General features: G+C 35.8%; 1 non-coding gene across 1 annotated transcript; it reads right to left on the bottom strand.

Annotated features, from left to right (window-relative positions):
• Positions 1-15,402: 15,402 nt before the first annotated feature.
• Positions 15,403-15,509, bottom strand: LOC126026813 (U6 spliceosomal RNA). Its single transcript, XR_007502028.1, has one exon. It is a non-coding gene; the product is annotated as a U6 spliceosomal RNA (small nuclear RNA).
• Between the last annotated feature and the right edge of the window lie 361 nt (positions 15,510-15,870).

Raw genomic sequence — 15,870 nt, 5'->3', positions numbered from 1 at the left:
GGAACCAAATCCCCTCCAGGGCATTTACAATGCTGCTCTGACACCAACATGCACCAGTTCTAAACTGTTAACCTGATAATGAGGAAATGGGAACAACTTGATCTAAGAGCAAGTTGTCCTTCCTCATCAGCTACCGATAAGACAAAATCAGAAAACATGTCACCCTTTGATCTGTGCAAAAGCCAAGATCGCTATATACAGATGACTGGTTGTTGCAACCAAGACTGGACAGTACGCATCCAGGGACCACCACCAACAACAACAGTAACAAAAAGCTCTAGCCTAGCCTTTGGTCTACAATCTGTTCAACAAACAAGATCTCAAATTCCAGAGGTTTGACTGAGACAACCGTAACTGAATGGGTCTTCCAGAAACATAACGAAAGACTTTAATTCAAGCTCCATCTTAGGAGCAACATAATGACCAAGACCACCAACTATAGAAGATGGATTAAAATGACACTGAAGAAGCATAACTGCTAGAACCACAAAGAAAGACTTCATAAGCTCCATTTCCTGAGCTGCACAGCCACCAAGTTCTCTAGATATAGAGGTCTGATTTTACCATCCAAGACAAAGCAGAAGTCTTCCACACACCACGAAAGCAACAAGGGGAGAGTAAATGATCATGCAAGGAGTCTATAGTTAATCCCATGACAGTATACTTCAGGGGTGGAGAAACCCTATATCTCCTAGGTCAAGGGAATTCCCTCTATATTATCCCCAATAATTACTGTGCCTATGCAGGGGGAAAAAGAAAAGAAAAAGCACAAAACAATCATTTTTCCACATATTTATTTATCGATTGATTGATTTTTTGGACGTCTTTATTTTGGTGTAGAGATTGAAGTTGATGTCTCCAATATTATTTTATTTTATTTTATCTTATCTTTCTCTTTCTTTTTGCACTCGAGCATGATTTGATTTCAGAACCGAGACTATTGTGTCGTGCTTGTCTTTATTGCTGTAGTGCTCACTGGTTATTTAATTTGATATTTATTTCTATATTGTTGTTGTGTTTCAATTACCTTTTTCACATCCTCTCTCAAACTGAGGTTGGAAGCCTCTAGAGGGACTCTGCCCATTTTCAGGGTATTTGACTTCTTTTTTTTCTCTTATTTTGTACCCCAATCTATTGCTTTTTTTTTCCTTCAAACAAAACCACATAACTCAATTTATCTAGCCCTGCCACTTAAATAGAGGGGGAAACAGGGGAGGGTTCCAGGACCAAACAGATATATGATCACTAATAGTAAGCCAGACAAAGATGGGCCCACCTACTCTAGCAGCCTGGAGGGTGATGGTGGGGTATATGGGTTGTAGAAAGGGAACTGGGATGGAGGGAGGACATATTTGGTGATGGGTATTCCCCTGATTCAATGTTCACATGTACCTAAAATTCTACTGTGAAAGATACATAAGCCATTATGAAAAAAAATCGTGTTTTAATCAGAAACTTTCTTTGACTTACATGTATTATTATATTATATTAATTATATTATGTTATGTTACTATATTATGTTATGCTAGTTTACCTCATCATGTTAATCAATTTTGTCTCTTGAATAAATTCTTATAATAAAAAAAGAATAGCTATATGATACTTCCAATCTCTCTGTGTTACTGTACACTAGCTTCTTTCAACAATACTGAAAATTTATTTCTTTTCTTCACTCTTATCTTATAATAGAAAACAAACTGAGGTGCATTTATCTAAAGTCTTGCCTTTCATACAGCCAACCAGGCTAAAAGTAAGGATTCAGACCCCCAGGTTTTTGGTTTCAAAACTCCATGTATTCTGCATTTGGTTGCATTATTTCTTAGGCTGTAGGAATAATTAACAGTAGGAGGCCTGGGAAAGTAAAGGGAATCCTGGTGACTGGCAGCAGATAATCTCTAAGCAGATGGACATTTAGCCTGTAGGACAGTGAGTGTGAGTTAAGGAGAATAATTGTCAGGTGGGGTGGCAGTCAAGTTTGGCCAGGCTCTAATCAATCTGAAGGTTATTTTCTTTAAAAAAAAATCTTGACTATATCTTTCTTTTTTCTGTCCAGAGAAGATTTTTGTTACTCATAAATGATGGTCGTTTACAATTGCATAGTGAGAAAATTTGAAATGTATGCTTGAATCTCCATTTATACCACATATTCAACATTGCATTCAATTATGCTTAAATTAGCTATTACCAATAATCCCATTTTTCCCTTTAAATATCTTATTTTTGGCCACACCTGGTGGTGGTCAGGAGTTACTCTTGGTATTGCACTCAGAAGTCACTCCTGGAAGGTTTGGGGGACCCTATGGGATGCCGGGAATCGAACCTGGGTCTGTCCTGGGTCAGCTGCATGCAAGGCAAACCCACTGTGCTATTAATCCAGCCCAATTTTGCCATTTAAAAAGAACATCAAGGCTTCACTGAGTAATCTGAAAATTAGCAAAACGAAGAATGCTTTATGAGCCACTTGTTGGAATACAGTTGTAGAACTACTATAGATATATATACACTATATACTATATATCATATAGTATCATATATATCTATATATAGTATCATATATATCATATATATCTATATCATACTATAGATATGTGGACAAAGATATTTATTATAGCTTTGATTGAATAAATTTTGGGTTAGTAGATAGTGGATTGCTAGGTAGGCATTAAATTATTTGAATAGATGTTATATTAAGTCAGAATCAATATAAAAATAATCTTATTGTGCAATCTGCAGTCTTCTTATTAAAACCACTATATGTATATGTTATTACATATTCATGTAAACATTAAAATTTATTTAGTTTTACTTTATATGTTTCTCAAAAGGTAGAATAATTTAGCAGATTGTGCCATTGTCCTAACCACTGGATAAAATGGTTAGACAGGAGACGGCCATTTTCTTCAAGACTTCTAATCCCTTAGCAAATCTGATCAAGCAACCTGTCACTATGTCTTCCTTAACTTTCTTCATTTTGATACTTGAACAAATGATCAGACACCAGCAGCTGGGTTCTGCCTACAGGTGAAATTAGTTTCTTTGAATTTACAGTTTGACTCTAAAGCTGTGATTGCTGTAATAACTCATGGCCTTATCATGATTCCTTTGCAGGAAAATCATAAACAGACTAGTGTGTTTGAAGTCATACAGTAAGACAGACATTAGTGTATTTACACTGACTTAACCAGTTCACTAAACAAAAAGACCCCCAACTAATTAACAATAGTCACGTAAGGCTAACTACACACTGAAAAATAATCAAACATCATGGAAGCTATATGTGAAATCAGTGTTCAATCCTAATACAGCTCTGACAATTGATCTCTTGAGATCCTCACAGCTCTGAGATTTCAGAGAAAGGTACTTCCTTCCGGTCAAGGTGCCTCCTCATCTGACCCATCATTGCAGTCAGCCTCACATACCATTTTCCCTTACTCTAACCTCTCTCTTTCCCTTAATTTATCATGTGAGAGTTGCATAGACTCTAACACCTAAGATACACCTGCCTCTTTAGTCCAACTCATAGTCTCCCATCTATAGTAGTAGTACAAACTGCTTCTCTGAGTGACTAATTTTAGTGAATGCTGAATGAACCAGCTCAACTACATTTTGCATTGTAATGTTTGTTTATTTTAGTGACAACTATGTAAAATTGACAATCTTTACAATGGTTTTTCTTTTTTTTTAAATAATATTTTTTATTTAAGCACCTTGGTTACAAACATGATTGTGGTTGGGTTTCAGTCATATCAGAGGACACCCCCCATCAAACACTGGTTTTTCTTAATATTTTGCTTATAATTAACATTACTTATTTTACTATTAATTATTTTATTATCTACACTTATTTATCTTATCATATAGTTAGTTAACAATAGTCCTTCATCCCATTGGGAAAAATAACTGAAAAACTGCAGTGGCAATAACAATAACAATAATGCTTTTGATGTGTATGATGTAGAGTTTGAAAAATGGAGGATTAACAACTAGAAAACTAAGCTTTTTAGTTTTTTTGTATACTCTCTTCTAGGTGGGTCCTCTGATTCAGTAGCTCTTTGGTGGAGCAGGGAGTTGGTATGTAGTAATTATAAACCCAGTTATTCAGGTCCAGAGAAGGATACACTGGCTAAAAGTGTAGATAAATTACAATATTTATAAAGGTAATGAGAGCAATTTATAATTTTGTAGTATAATTTATTTTGGTTTACAAGGTGTTCATAATATAGTTGCTTTTTATTCACAGTTACAAAGTTGTTCATGATTGAGTTTCAGTCAATGTACCATACCATTCACCAGTGCACATTTTCTGTCACAAATGTCCCTGGTTTCCCTCCCATCATACCCTCTGCTCTCTCCTCTGCCTGCCTCCCTAGCAGACATTTTTCTTTTCTCTTTCTTTTTTCCTTTTATACATGTGGTTTGCAATAATATTGTTGAACGGGTATCATGCATATCATTTATTTTAAAATTTAATTGTTTTATTTAATCACCGTGGTTACAAAATTTAAACACTGTGTTTATTGTTGAGTTTCAGTCATACATTATACACCATTCTTCACCAGTGTATCCTTCCTGTCATCACTGATGTCTCCCTCCACCCCTACCTTCACTCTACCTAGGTAGGCAATTTTCATCTCTCTGTCTCTTTCCATTTTGACTCTGTGGTTTGCACTATTAGTGGACTGGTGCCTTGCCTGTTAGTTTCTCCACTTTCAGCACCAAGTTTTTGTCCAGAGCAATATCCATCTATATATAAGTAAATTTCATGACTTCATTTTATGCATATCGCTTTAGTTTCTTTCAGCACCTATTTCTTGCATAGAGTGATTATTTCCAACTATCATTGTTAAAGTGGTCTTTTCTCTGTCATAACTGCACTCCCTGCTACTAGCTTCCTACCATGGACTGTTCATCTCTGGATATTATTACCATGCAGTAAAAAATGTTAAACAAGTGCTCAATGTCTGATATGTGTGAATTAGTCTTTTACCTAGTGAGTAAAGCTAACTAATCTTTTAAGGAATTTCAATTAGGGAATTAGGGAATTTCAATGATGACTTGAATAAATGGTATTGCAGTTACTAAACAAGTACACCGAGGAACTCAGTTTAGCAATACATGTACTGAGTGCTGTAACTGCAGAATAAAGAGTATTATTGGGCAACAGAAGAGGGAGAAATTAATTTTGACTGGGATAATTAATTTATAGTTAGCAGTTGAATGAAATGCCAAAGCAAACAAACACACACAGGTGTTCAGGATTATTTTTCTGACACCATTTGTTATTCATATTTGTGTGTTGCTTGCTATGAGCAGGAACATGGGTAGAACTGGAGATCTGTGAATGTCAATCTTTAAGACAAGGAACTGCCAAAAAGGACTTTGAGAATTTTATTTTGCATTAAAAAATTTCATTACAATTTTACTTTAGTAGACATTATTGAGATATATTCAATTCTAAGCCCAAAAATCATATGTAAAGAGAGCTTTGAGGAAGTTATACAACACCTTTAAGGAATTTTTACAATGTGCAGTGGAAGTATAAATTTATACATTTTTTATCTCATTGATCAATTCTAGAATAGCCTATTTGTCCAATATGTGATCTATTGGAAACTGTCTTCCTGTAGCTCCATTTCTTGATTGGCTGAGGATTTAGTTTTTAGAAAAAAAGAGTCTGGGATTTAACATGAAAACCACTTTTTAACAGACATTTATGTATATTCATTGGCAAATTTTGGAGGCCCTTATCAAATACCCACTACATGTCAAAGCAAATGTTAAGCACTTTCATTAATACTCCATATAAAAGATTTTTAGGTTTACCTCAATTTCAGAGAAGCTTCCAAAATTTTTCTTTTAGTCTGATGTTTTTAAGTCTGGAATGGTTTGCTGTATAATATGCTGTCATAAAGGTTCTACTTGGAGAACTAATGTTCACAGATACAAAATAGTTTGGACTTGAATAAAGGACACCAGAAAGATTGAACAGGTCTAGGATTACTGCTTTGGGTCTTTTTAATATGTTAAATGTTAATTAACAGAAATTACTATAGTAAATTTAAGCAGAAAACTCAAATTATCTGATATCAATGTTACCAGACATTAGTGGCCACTAAATTGTTTGAGAACTGACAGAGTTAGCACTAGTATAAACTTTTAATGAACTTTGAAGAACATCTTAGCACCCACTATCAGACAAACACCAGTCACAATCAAACCCATTGCATTTCAGCTGCTGCAAGAGGTTATTGAAGAAAGAAGCTTCTGACTTCCAATTATTCTGCCTCTGCCTCAGTCCAGGCCAACAAATAAATGGTTTCTCCTGTCTTCACTCCTTTCATATTTTTTTCCTGAAACTCGATTCCTGCTAGGATTTTGAGTGCCAGAGGATCTGGAAAAAATAGTTTCTGGCCCTATTAGAATGGGGAAACACAATAGGAGGGTAGAATACATTTGGAGCAAGCCCATCATACAATGTGGTAAGAGGCTGGTGTGTCCAATTTTAATCAGGTGCACCTATGAAATTTGAAACCCAGACAACATGCCTCACTTCCCTCCTTCAGTTAATAGGATATAGGTCTTAAATACAAAATAATTAATTTTGCCAGTTCTGGAAAGTCTGGGGTTCAGGTGGCTTTTTGAAATTTGTGGCCTTAGAAGAAGATACAGCAGCATATGGAGCTATTGAAATTATGATTGGAGGGTCCAGACACAATTAGCAGAACATTAAGTGTGAGGGGACTAGTGGCAGTTTAAGGCTTGGAGACTGTGGCTGGCGAGATAGTATAGTGTGTAAGGTGCATGCATTGCACCTAGCTGACCCAGGTTCTATCCCCAGCACTTCAAATGGCTCTTTGAGTAATGCCAGAAGTAATCCCTGAGCACAGATTCAGGAGAAAGCCCTGAGCTTTCATGAGATTGTCATTAACTGATCCCCGTCAAAATAAAGTTTAGAAACTCAGAGACGGATTAACTTCAGTGGGTAGAAAGAGCAGTTGAGCATTTTAGAGCAGAAACTCAGGAAAGGCTACTTGATTATTTTGATGATTTTTGCTAAAAAGTATTATGTTGACCCATTCCTGAGTTAATTATGAGAGTATAAAGTCTCCCCAGCTCCACAAGCATCTGAGTGTACTCATAATTGACTTAATATTTAATAATTTTGGAGAGATAAACATCACTCAATTTGGAGTGAAGGAGGAGAAACACAAATATGAAAGGAGGGAGGACAGGGGCCAAGGTTGTGTCAGGAACATTGGTGGTGTTAAGAAAGGACAGAACTGAATATCCAAGCCAGAGTCAACAACAATGAAATCATGAGATTCAAACTTCAACAACCATAAAACAGGCCTGTTATGCTGACAGTTTGGGGGACATGGGATGGACTCTGGGGACATTAGTCCAGGGAGGTTGACACTGGTAGTAATAATGGTCCTGAAACACTGCATGCCTGAAACCCAGCTATGAATAACTTTGTAAATCACAGTGGTTTAAATAAAATTTTAAAAATAAATGAAAACAGAAAGACCACTCCATTTGATGACCCTGATTAGCAATTTTCTGTTGAGATAGATCTTATTTGTATTCACTAGGGATAAGGTTATGGGAACCATCTGAAAGCCCAGTTTGAACTGGATTCAGAGTCAATTGTAATTATAATTTATACCGTATTTTCCGGCATATAAGATGACTTTTTAACCCATAAAAAACTTCTTAAAAGTTGGGGGTCATCCTATACACCGGTACACAGGAATACTGAAACTTACTCCAATGAGTGTTTCATCCCCCTCTTACTGCTGCATCTGATCCAGCTGCCAGGCATCATCACTCAGTCCTCTGATTGGCCTGATTCATCTTACAGAGGAGCTGAGTTAGCTAGAGCAGCATTTCATACAGCCGCCGGATATGCGGCTTGGCTTTCTGGTGCTCAGCTTTTATGGGATACAGAGGAGGCACTCTGTCTCCCTCTAGCTATCCTATTAGTCACTGCACCCCAGCCAGCTGCTCTTGGAGGAGCCCCCTCTTCCTGCTCTCAATGTAGACCACAATTAAAAAAAAATCACAGTCACTCACTACAAATGACAAATGTAAAATGATTGTTGGCACGCCAAAGTCTAGTTTTATTTAACATAGACTATTAACTTTAGAGGGTTCTACTCTTTTTCTCTTACGTTTTTCAATTTCAATTTGGTGTGCATTAAAAGAAAGGTAGTCTTATATGGTGAATATAGTTCAAACCCTGTATTATAACAGAAAAAGTAGGGGGTCGTCTTATACACCGGAAAATATGGTAATTAAAATTGTAATAGTAATTTTTAAAAGAAACTTGAGTATTCAAAATGAAAGATGGATACCATTAGTTCTAATACAAGGACCACTATGGATTCTTTCTTTTATATACTAATAACATCAATTGAACTCCTGCCATACAGCAGTCTGTGTATGCTCTTTATAGGCGACATAATAATAAACAGGCTGAAAGATGAGTCAGACTACAATAGGTGGAAAGTGTTAGTGAATCTCATCAGGCAGAGAACATGATGTCCACAAGCCCCATGACTAAAATGGAAGTAACTTGAGAAAACATGCTTGGAGGAAAGGGGCTGCTGCAGGGACTGGGGCAGACAGGGCCATATTGTCTCTATTAAAGACTCTGTCTTCTCTTTCATAACATTTGATGAAGCCATCATAAAGAGTTTTAGGTAGGAGATTAAACAAATCAAGTAAGTATTTACAAATAGTTTTGGTAAACTAAAACATTCTATATTTTCCATCTGGAAGGAAGAAATGCTGGAGAGGGATTAATGTGAATACAGTGCCTTTGCCATAGAAGAGGAATGTGATGGTAGAAGTGAAGAAGAGAGGGAAAGGAAAGGGATGTTTAGAAGAAAGAGGAAACACATAAAAAGGAAAACAGTTTTTTTCTTCTTCAGTCACATCAAACTTTATTTCACCTTCAGAATTTTTGTCATAGTCATCCTGTCACATATAAAAAAGGGAATTTAAAAGAGTTCACAACCTTGAGCATTAACAGGTTGTTCCTGGTAGTCCATGGCACTTTAAGGTGTGAGCAGCACTGCATTTATGTTCCCTCATATCAAAAATGGCTCCCGGATACACTATTTGGGACATCTCTTTCCCACAAAAAGAGAATTTGCATTCTAATATAAAGATGCTTGCTTAGAAATCAAACCAATGACCTTAAAGTATGATAAAACTTGTATTATAATTATTTCCATTTAAATTTATAGAATATGGATTATGAAGAGAGATTAGCTCTGTGTTTTATAATTTTATATATACAATTTATATTTTATATAAAATTTTATACATAAAATTCTGCTCTATTTTATCTTTCTGAGCTCCAGATTTTCTATGAAAAAATGGAAATAAGACTGCTTCTTAATTTCATAATTGGCTTATTTTGAAAATTAGATAATATTATTCTGGTATAACAAAGCAAAGTAATGTTAACTAGTATTTTATTCATAGTTTTTTAATTTATATTTTATTACTTTTTCATAGCATTTATCTAATTGTCCTCCACACAATTGTCTAATACTCTTGAAGACCTTCAAATTATAAGAACTCTTAAAAAGTAATACAACAATTTGAATTTAAATTTTTAAATTTTATTTTAGAGCAAGATTCTTTCATTGGAACTGTACAGAACTAGTTGGAGAAGCACTGCAAAGAGAGGAGGATAGGGAGAAAAGGACAAAGTAAATTAATGAGGGGAAAACTCTGAAGTGGAAAAAACTCAGAATTTCTGCTCTTTATTGTATGATCTTGGTTGGAGCTCATTTTGTTGTTGGGCTTTCATTTGTTCTCTTATTCTTGAGAACGTGAAGACCTTAAAATGTGCCAAGATCTATATAGAGCATTGGGATACAACTTGAAGCAAGGATATAGCTTCTGTGAATTGGTATTGGCAGTATCATCTTCGTTGTCAGCAAGTTTTATTCTCCTTGAGTTCATAGCTATTCCAAATTTCTTCTGTCATGATGCATATAAAAAAATCCAACAACACATATTGCCATTTTTAGATCTATATTGAAAAGAAAGTTTGTGTTGTGTTGATTTTGAACCCTCTTTCTTTCTTTCTTTCTTTCTTTCTTTCTTTCTTTCTTTCTTTCTTTCTTTCTTTCTTTCTTTCTTTCTTTCTTTCTTTCTTTCTTTCTTTCTTTCTTTCTTTCTTTCTTTCTTTCTTTCTTTCCTTCCTTCCTTCCTTCCTTCCTTCCTTCCTTCCTTCCTTCCTTCCTTCCTTCCTTCCTTCCGTCCTTCCTTCCTTCCTTCCTTCCTTCCTTCTTTTTTGGGCCACACCCAGTGACACTCAGAGATTACTTCTAGCTATGCACTCAGAAATCATTCCTGCTTGGGGGACCATATGGGATGCCAGGAGATCAAACCAAGGTTCATCCTAGGTTAACATGTGCAAGGCAAATGCCTTACGGATTGCACCACCACTCCGACCTCATGAACCCTTTTTCTTTTAGGTAAAATTGGTATTTGTAAAAGAAGAGAATAATAGACAAGTAAACAACTCCAACTCTTTCAGCACTCAAAATATCAACAAGTAATATATAAATGTTCACATATTTATAACATAATATACATATATGTAATTATGGATGAAGAAACTGAGACTAAAAGTAAAAAGTTAACTAATTTTCCCAAGGTAGATCTAAGTTAAGATTTGGACTTCACATTTCAGGATTTACTTCTTTTATATATTGAGAGATTCTTGCTCGAATGTAAAGATACCATCCAAGTAATGAAATTAGCCCAGTTGGAGGTGACTTAGATGTGGTTGAAATTTCTGGTAGATTTCTACATTGAGTATTTTATAGACTAGTCTGTGGAATGTGATATAGCTTAGTTCCTACATGTCAGTCAATAGACCATTGATGCTTTTTTGATAAAGTTGTCACCCATTTCTGCAAAATGTAAAATGAATCAATTTAATTTCTTTCTTAATTTAAGTTCAAGACAATTTCTCTATAATATGTCCCCAACTTTCTACTTTGGAGTGATAAATATAAGAGGAGACAGATATTATTTGTTTTAAATTATTTCTCAAAAAATTATCAAATTTATGTATTTTAATTCTTGTCGTTAAAATTTACTGCTGGGTAAATTAAAAGGCTGGAGAAGCCTGACATAGCTAACTAAATGAAAAATAGAATTTCTGTTGTTGCTGGCAATGTGAAGCAGTAGATATTTTTAAAAAGCCCTTCTAGTGCAAATTTGCAAAGCATATAAAAATAATGTAAAACTAGAAACTTATATTTAAGAAATGCATAGTTGTATTGGCAAGAAAGGGAAATTCCTAGAGGACAAAAATGATAAGAAAGCATAAAGACTGATAAAACTACATTTGAGAGAGAGAGGGGACGACAAATCTCAGAATATAAGAAAGATGGGAGAAACTCTGAGGCACCGTGGAAGGGGTTGAACTGAATCTCCACCTTGCCAAAGCCCTGACAGTCACATCCATACCCCACAGTAGCTGCCATTGCTAACAACACAATTTCACTGCTTCACAACTAGACACCAAACCAACAAAAATTCGAGGTATAGAGGCCGGCAAGGTGGTGCTAGAGGTAAGGTGTCTGCCTTGCAAGCGCTAGCCAAGGAAGGACCGCGGTTCGATCCCCTGGCGTCCCATATGGTCCCCCAAGCCAGGGGCAACTTCTGAGCGCTTAGACAGGAGTAACTCCTGAACATCAAACGGGTGTGGCCCGAAAAACAAAAACAAAAACAAAACAAAACAAAACAAAAAAAATTTGAGGTATACCAATTATGGGGCTTAAAAACTCTGGGGGTTTCTTGGAGTTGGGGTAGGCAGCCCTACCTTTCCCCCCAGCCAGAAAGCCCCAGCAGCCATATTCACACTCCTCAGTTGCAGCCATGTAAACTCATCTATCCAGGACTACAGATTATGGAATTCCTGGAGAGTGCCTCCACATATAACACCTCCAAATTCTTCAATACTGACACCAGATCAGATGGGAAAGTAGTATAGAAGCCAACTAAACTCATTTACCAAAAACAACAACAAAGAATACTCAACTAATAATAAACCACTTATTAAAATTCAATGAATTAAAGATCCCATTGTAAAATAAAACATTTTTCTTTTTCTTTTCTTGCCTGGAGTTCCTGAACCTGTTTTACCACTTCTTTTTGTTTGTTTGTTTTGGTTTTGGGGCCACACCCAGTGACGCTGAGGGGTTACTCCTGGTTATGCGCTTAGAAATCGCTCCTGGTTTGGGGGACCATATAGGACACAGGGGATTGAACCAAGGTCCGTCCTGGGTCAGCCGCGTGCAAGGCAAGTGCCCTACTGCTGTGTTACTACGGCTCTTGCCTCCTGTTTTACCCTTTTCACTGAGTGTGGATTATTTCCTGGGTCAGTGTTTGCTTTCAGATCTGTGACTCTCCAGTGTTCTGGTCTTGGGGCATAAAGCTTCCTCAACATGGTGGTGCTTGAGGGATCATATTGGTTTTAAAGATCAAACCCAGGTTATTCTTAATTCCATTTCAGGCTTGTCTTCTCAACTTTCAGCTCCCAAATCTATTAATCAGATGGATAAGTGTTTGGCTATCAACTTTCTTTAGTGGAGATACCATCCTCATTCATATTGGTTTGGCCTTGCCTTATATCTCCAATAGTATATCTTTTCTTACAGTAATGTTTTGCGTGCACTTACTGTTATGCATAAAATTGCATCTTCCCCAAAGATGTCAAAGTTCTTGGAAATGGGTCTTTATAGATAATCAAGTAAATATCAGATTACTTGGTGGGTGAAAGGTAAAAGAAATAAAATAATTTTTCTCTGTACCTTCCCAAGGACTCGCCCTTGACCAAAAGATACATTTTAACTGTTGAGCTTCACGAGGACTCCACTCCTTCCTAAATTCCAAGAACTTGCCCTTGCCTGTTGCAAATCTTATGACTTGTGGTTATCTAAATCTTGCAAAAATGTAACTGAGCAAATGTCAAGTGTCACTTACTCCCTGAAATGGACCACCCTCCGGTAAGCTATATAAAGACTTGTTAAATCTAGTTAGAGGCCCTCATCCTCTGACTTATGTTAGGCCACTGAGAGCCCCTGAATATTCTTGCATAATAAAACCCCTTGCTTTTGCATGGTCTCTGCTTCTTGGAGTCATTAGAGGGGTGTGTGTGGAATTCTCAACCTTATCAGTGGGCACACATACGCATATATAAACTTATAAAAATTTATAAATATATAAAGCTTATAAAATTTTATGAAAAAGGAAATGCTTCTTTTATTAAGAATAATGCTTAGGATAGAGAAACAAAAGGCATAGGAACAACTGGATCCACGTACAAATCAGAACTTGGATTCTTACCACATATTACACAAAAATTACTCAAAATGGTTCATTGCTCCAAATCTCGAAGTTAAAAATGACAAAATTCTCAAATAAGAAATATAATAATAAGTTCTGTGGTCTTGGGATGAGATATTATTAAAATTTTATTTTTATGTGTGTCATACTCAACAGTACTCAGAGACTACTCCTAGCTTACTTTTACTTTGGGGGTGATACTTGGCAGTAGTCAGAGGACCTAGATATTTTACCCAGACCCCTGACAAGGAAAGCATGAGCTCTAGTCAACTAAGCATCTCTAAGGTCTGAGGTAATGTTTTCTTAGACATGATTTAAAAATCATGAGCAAGAAAAGAAAAATAAAATAGATTGTTGGGTCTCACCAAAATGAATAGCATTTATGCTACAATGGACACCACTAATAAGGTGAAAGGACAGTTGACATAATAAGAAAAATATCTGAAAATTGTTTGTTTGATCAGTGACTTCTATACCAAGATAGAAATAACTTTTTTAATTCACACACCTACAGACTGAGCTATCGAAGGACTCAACTTTATAATTCAATAATCAAAAGAAAAAAGCTCAATTAATGAGAATATTTAATTAGACATTTTTCATAAAGCATGTACACATAACTAATATAACATGAAAGTATGTTCCAAATTGCTTGCCAAAGGAAAGCAAAAATTAAAAAAAAACGAGTAAAAACCACCTGAAAAAAAAAATGAAACTAATGCCACTTTCATATATTTGTCTGACTAAAATTAAAAGGACATGTTATGATGAGGGTGTAGAGAAAATGAAAAATTTATACATTGCTGGTAAAAATGTGAATGGTATAATCATTTTTTTTGGATACTGTTTGGCAGTTCTCTGTATTTATTTATTAAAGAAATGGCATCCTTTTAAAATTTGATTTAAGTTTTAACTTTTTTGGTTTTTGGATACACCCAGCAGTGCTCAGGGGTTATTTTTGATTCTGCACTCAATAATCACTCTTGGTAGATCTCAGTGATAATGAATGCCATCAACTGAACTTGGGTCAGCAGCAGGGGACCCTGTGCAAAGCAAGCTCCTTACTAGCTGTTATAATGCTCTAAGCCCAGTTCCCCTAAATTTAAATAGTCACTATAGGTTGAAATTATTTTTGTGTTATATTGTTTTGTGGGGCATGCCTGAATGTGCTTACATTTACTTTTGTTTACATTTGCTCTTGTCCTACTCTTTCTGGTGGGATCTGGGGAACAATATGTGGTGCTAGGCACTAAGTCCATTTTAGCCATTTGCAAAACAAGCACCCTAACTGCTATGCTAACTTTCTGGCCTGAACTCAGCAATTTTACATTTGAAGTGGAGAATATGTTCTAAAATTAATTTGTATTGATAGTAATGATCATTCAGTGAATACACTAAAAACTATAGACTTGTACATTAAAGCATGTCCACTTTACTTATGTGAAATATATTTCAACAAAATTGTAAGAACCGCATTCAAACATTTGAAGTATATTTAACTTCTGATATGTATTAATAATCTGATGACCATACATATGCTTGACATATAGCTTAAGAGAGAAAACCTGGAGCCAGAGAGATAGTACAGCAGGTAGGGCCCTTGCCTTGCATGTAGCCAACTTGCTTCCATCTCCAATATTCCATATTGGTCCCTTAAACTCTCAAGAAGAGCAGTCAGGAGTAACCTTTGAGCACTGCTGAGTATGGCTCAGATTAAGAAAAAAAGAAAAAAGGACATTTTAAGAATGGATAAAAATTTGTTGCTGTGGTACTATGGTATTGTCAAGGAAAAGAGCTTGAAAGTTTTGGTGGTCACCTTCATGTATTTATCACAACTCTTATTCCAGCTTGAGCTTCTCTCTGGAAGTGGTGATAAGGTAGTCTTCAGCCTTCTCTGGAGCTTGTGTTGGTGCCAGTTTAGAGTCTTAACAGACCTCACTTTTATGTCTACAAAGTGAGTCTGTCCACAATGTTCTTTTCCTCTTTAAGGATAGTAGCAGAATATCTTCTTCAATTTTCAATTTTTATTACTTTTTTTTTTAAAATATGGAACGCATCCTTGCACAGGGGCCATGCTAATCTTCTCTGTATCGTTCCAATTTTAGTATATGTGCTGCCGAAGCAAGCACAAGTTTTATTACTTTTTATTAACTCAATGACTGTCAACCCTACCCACAATCTACTTACCTTAACTTCTAATTTACCTTAAATTCTGGTCCTTAAATCTAGCTGTAGCAGATTAAGTCCTTTTTCATCACATAGAAGACTTTGACAAATAAATTTTTACTCAAAGAGTCTGAGAATAATTGGGATTCTTTAGATATCTTTCACATCTGTTTGAGGTCTTTTAAGGGTTAATCTGAATTGATAGACCAAAAACCATCTCCGATTTTTTTTGTTTTGTTTTTGAGCCACATCTGGCAATATTCAGAATTACTTTTGGTTCTGAACTTAAGAATTACTCTTGGTGGTGAGCAAGGGGCCTTATGA

The sequence above is a fragment of the Suncus etruscus genome, chromosome 13, assembly GCF_024139225.1.
Source record: "Suncus etruscus isolate mSunEtr1 chromosome 13, mSunEtr1.pri.cur, whole genome shotgun sequence".
Lineage (NCBI taxonomy): Eukaryota > Metazoa > Chordata > Mammalia > Eulipotyphla > Soricidae > Suncus > Suncus etruscus.
The sequence above is the reverse complement of the archived record's forward strand: the minus strand, read 5'-3'. Positions and strand labels throughout refer to the sequence as shown.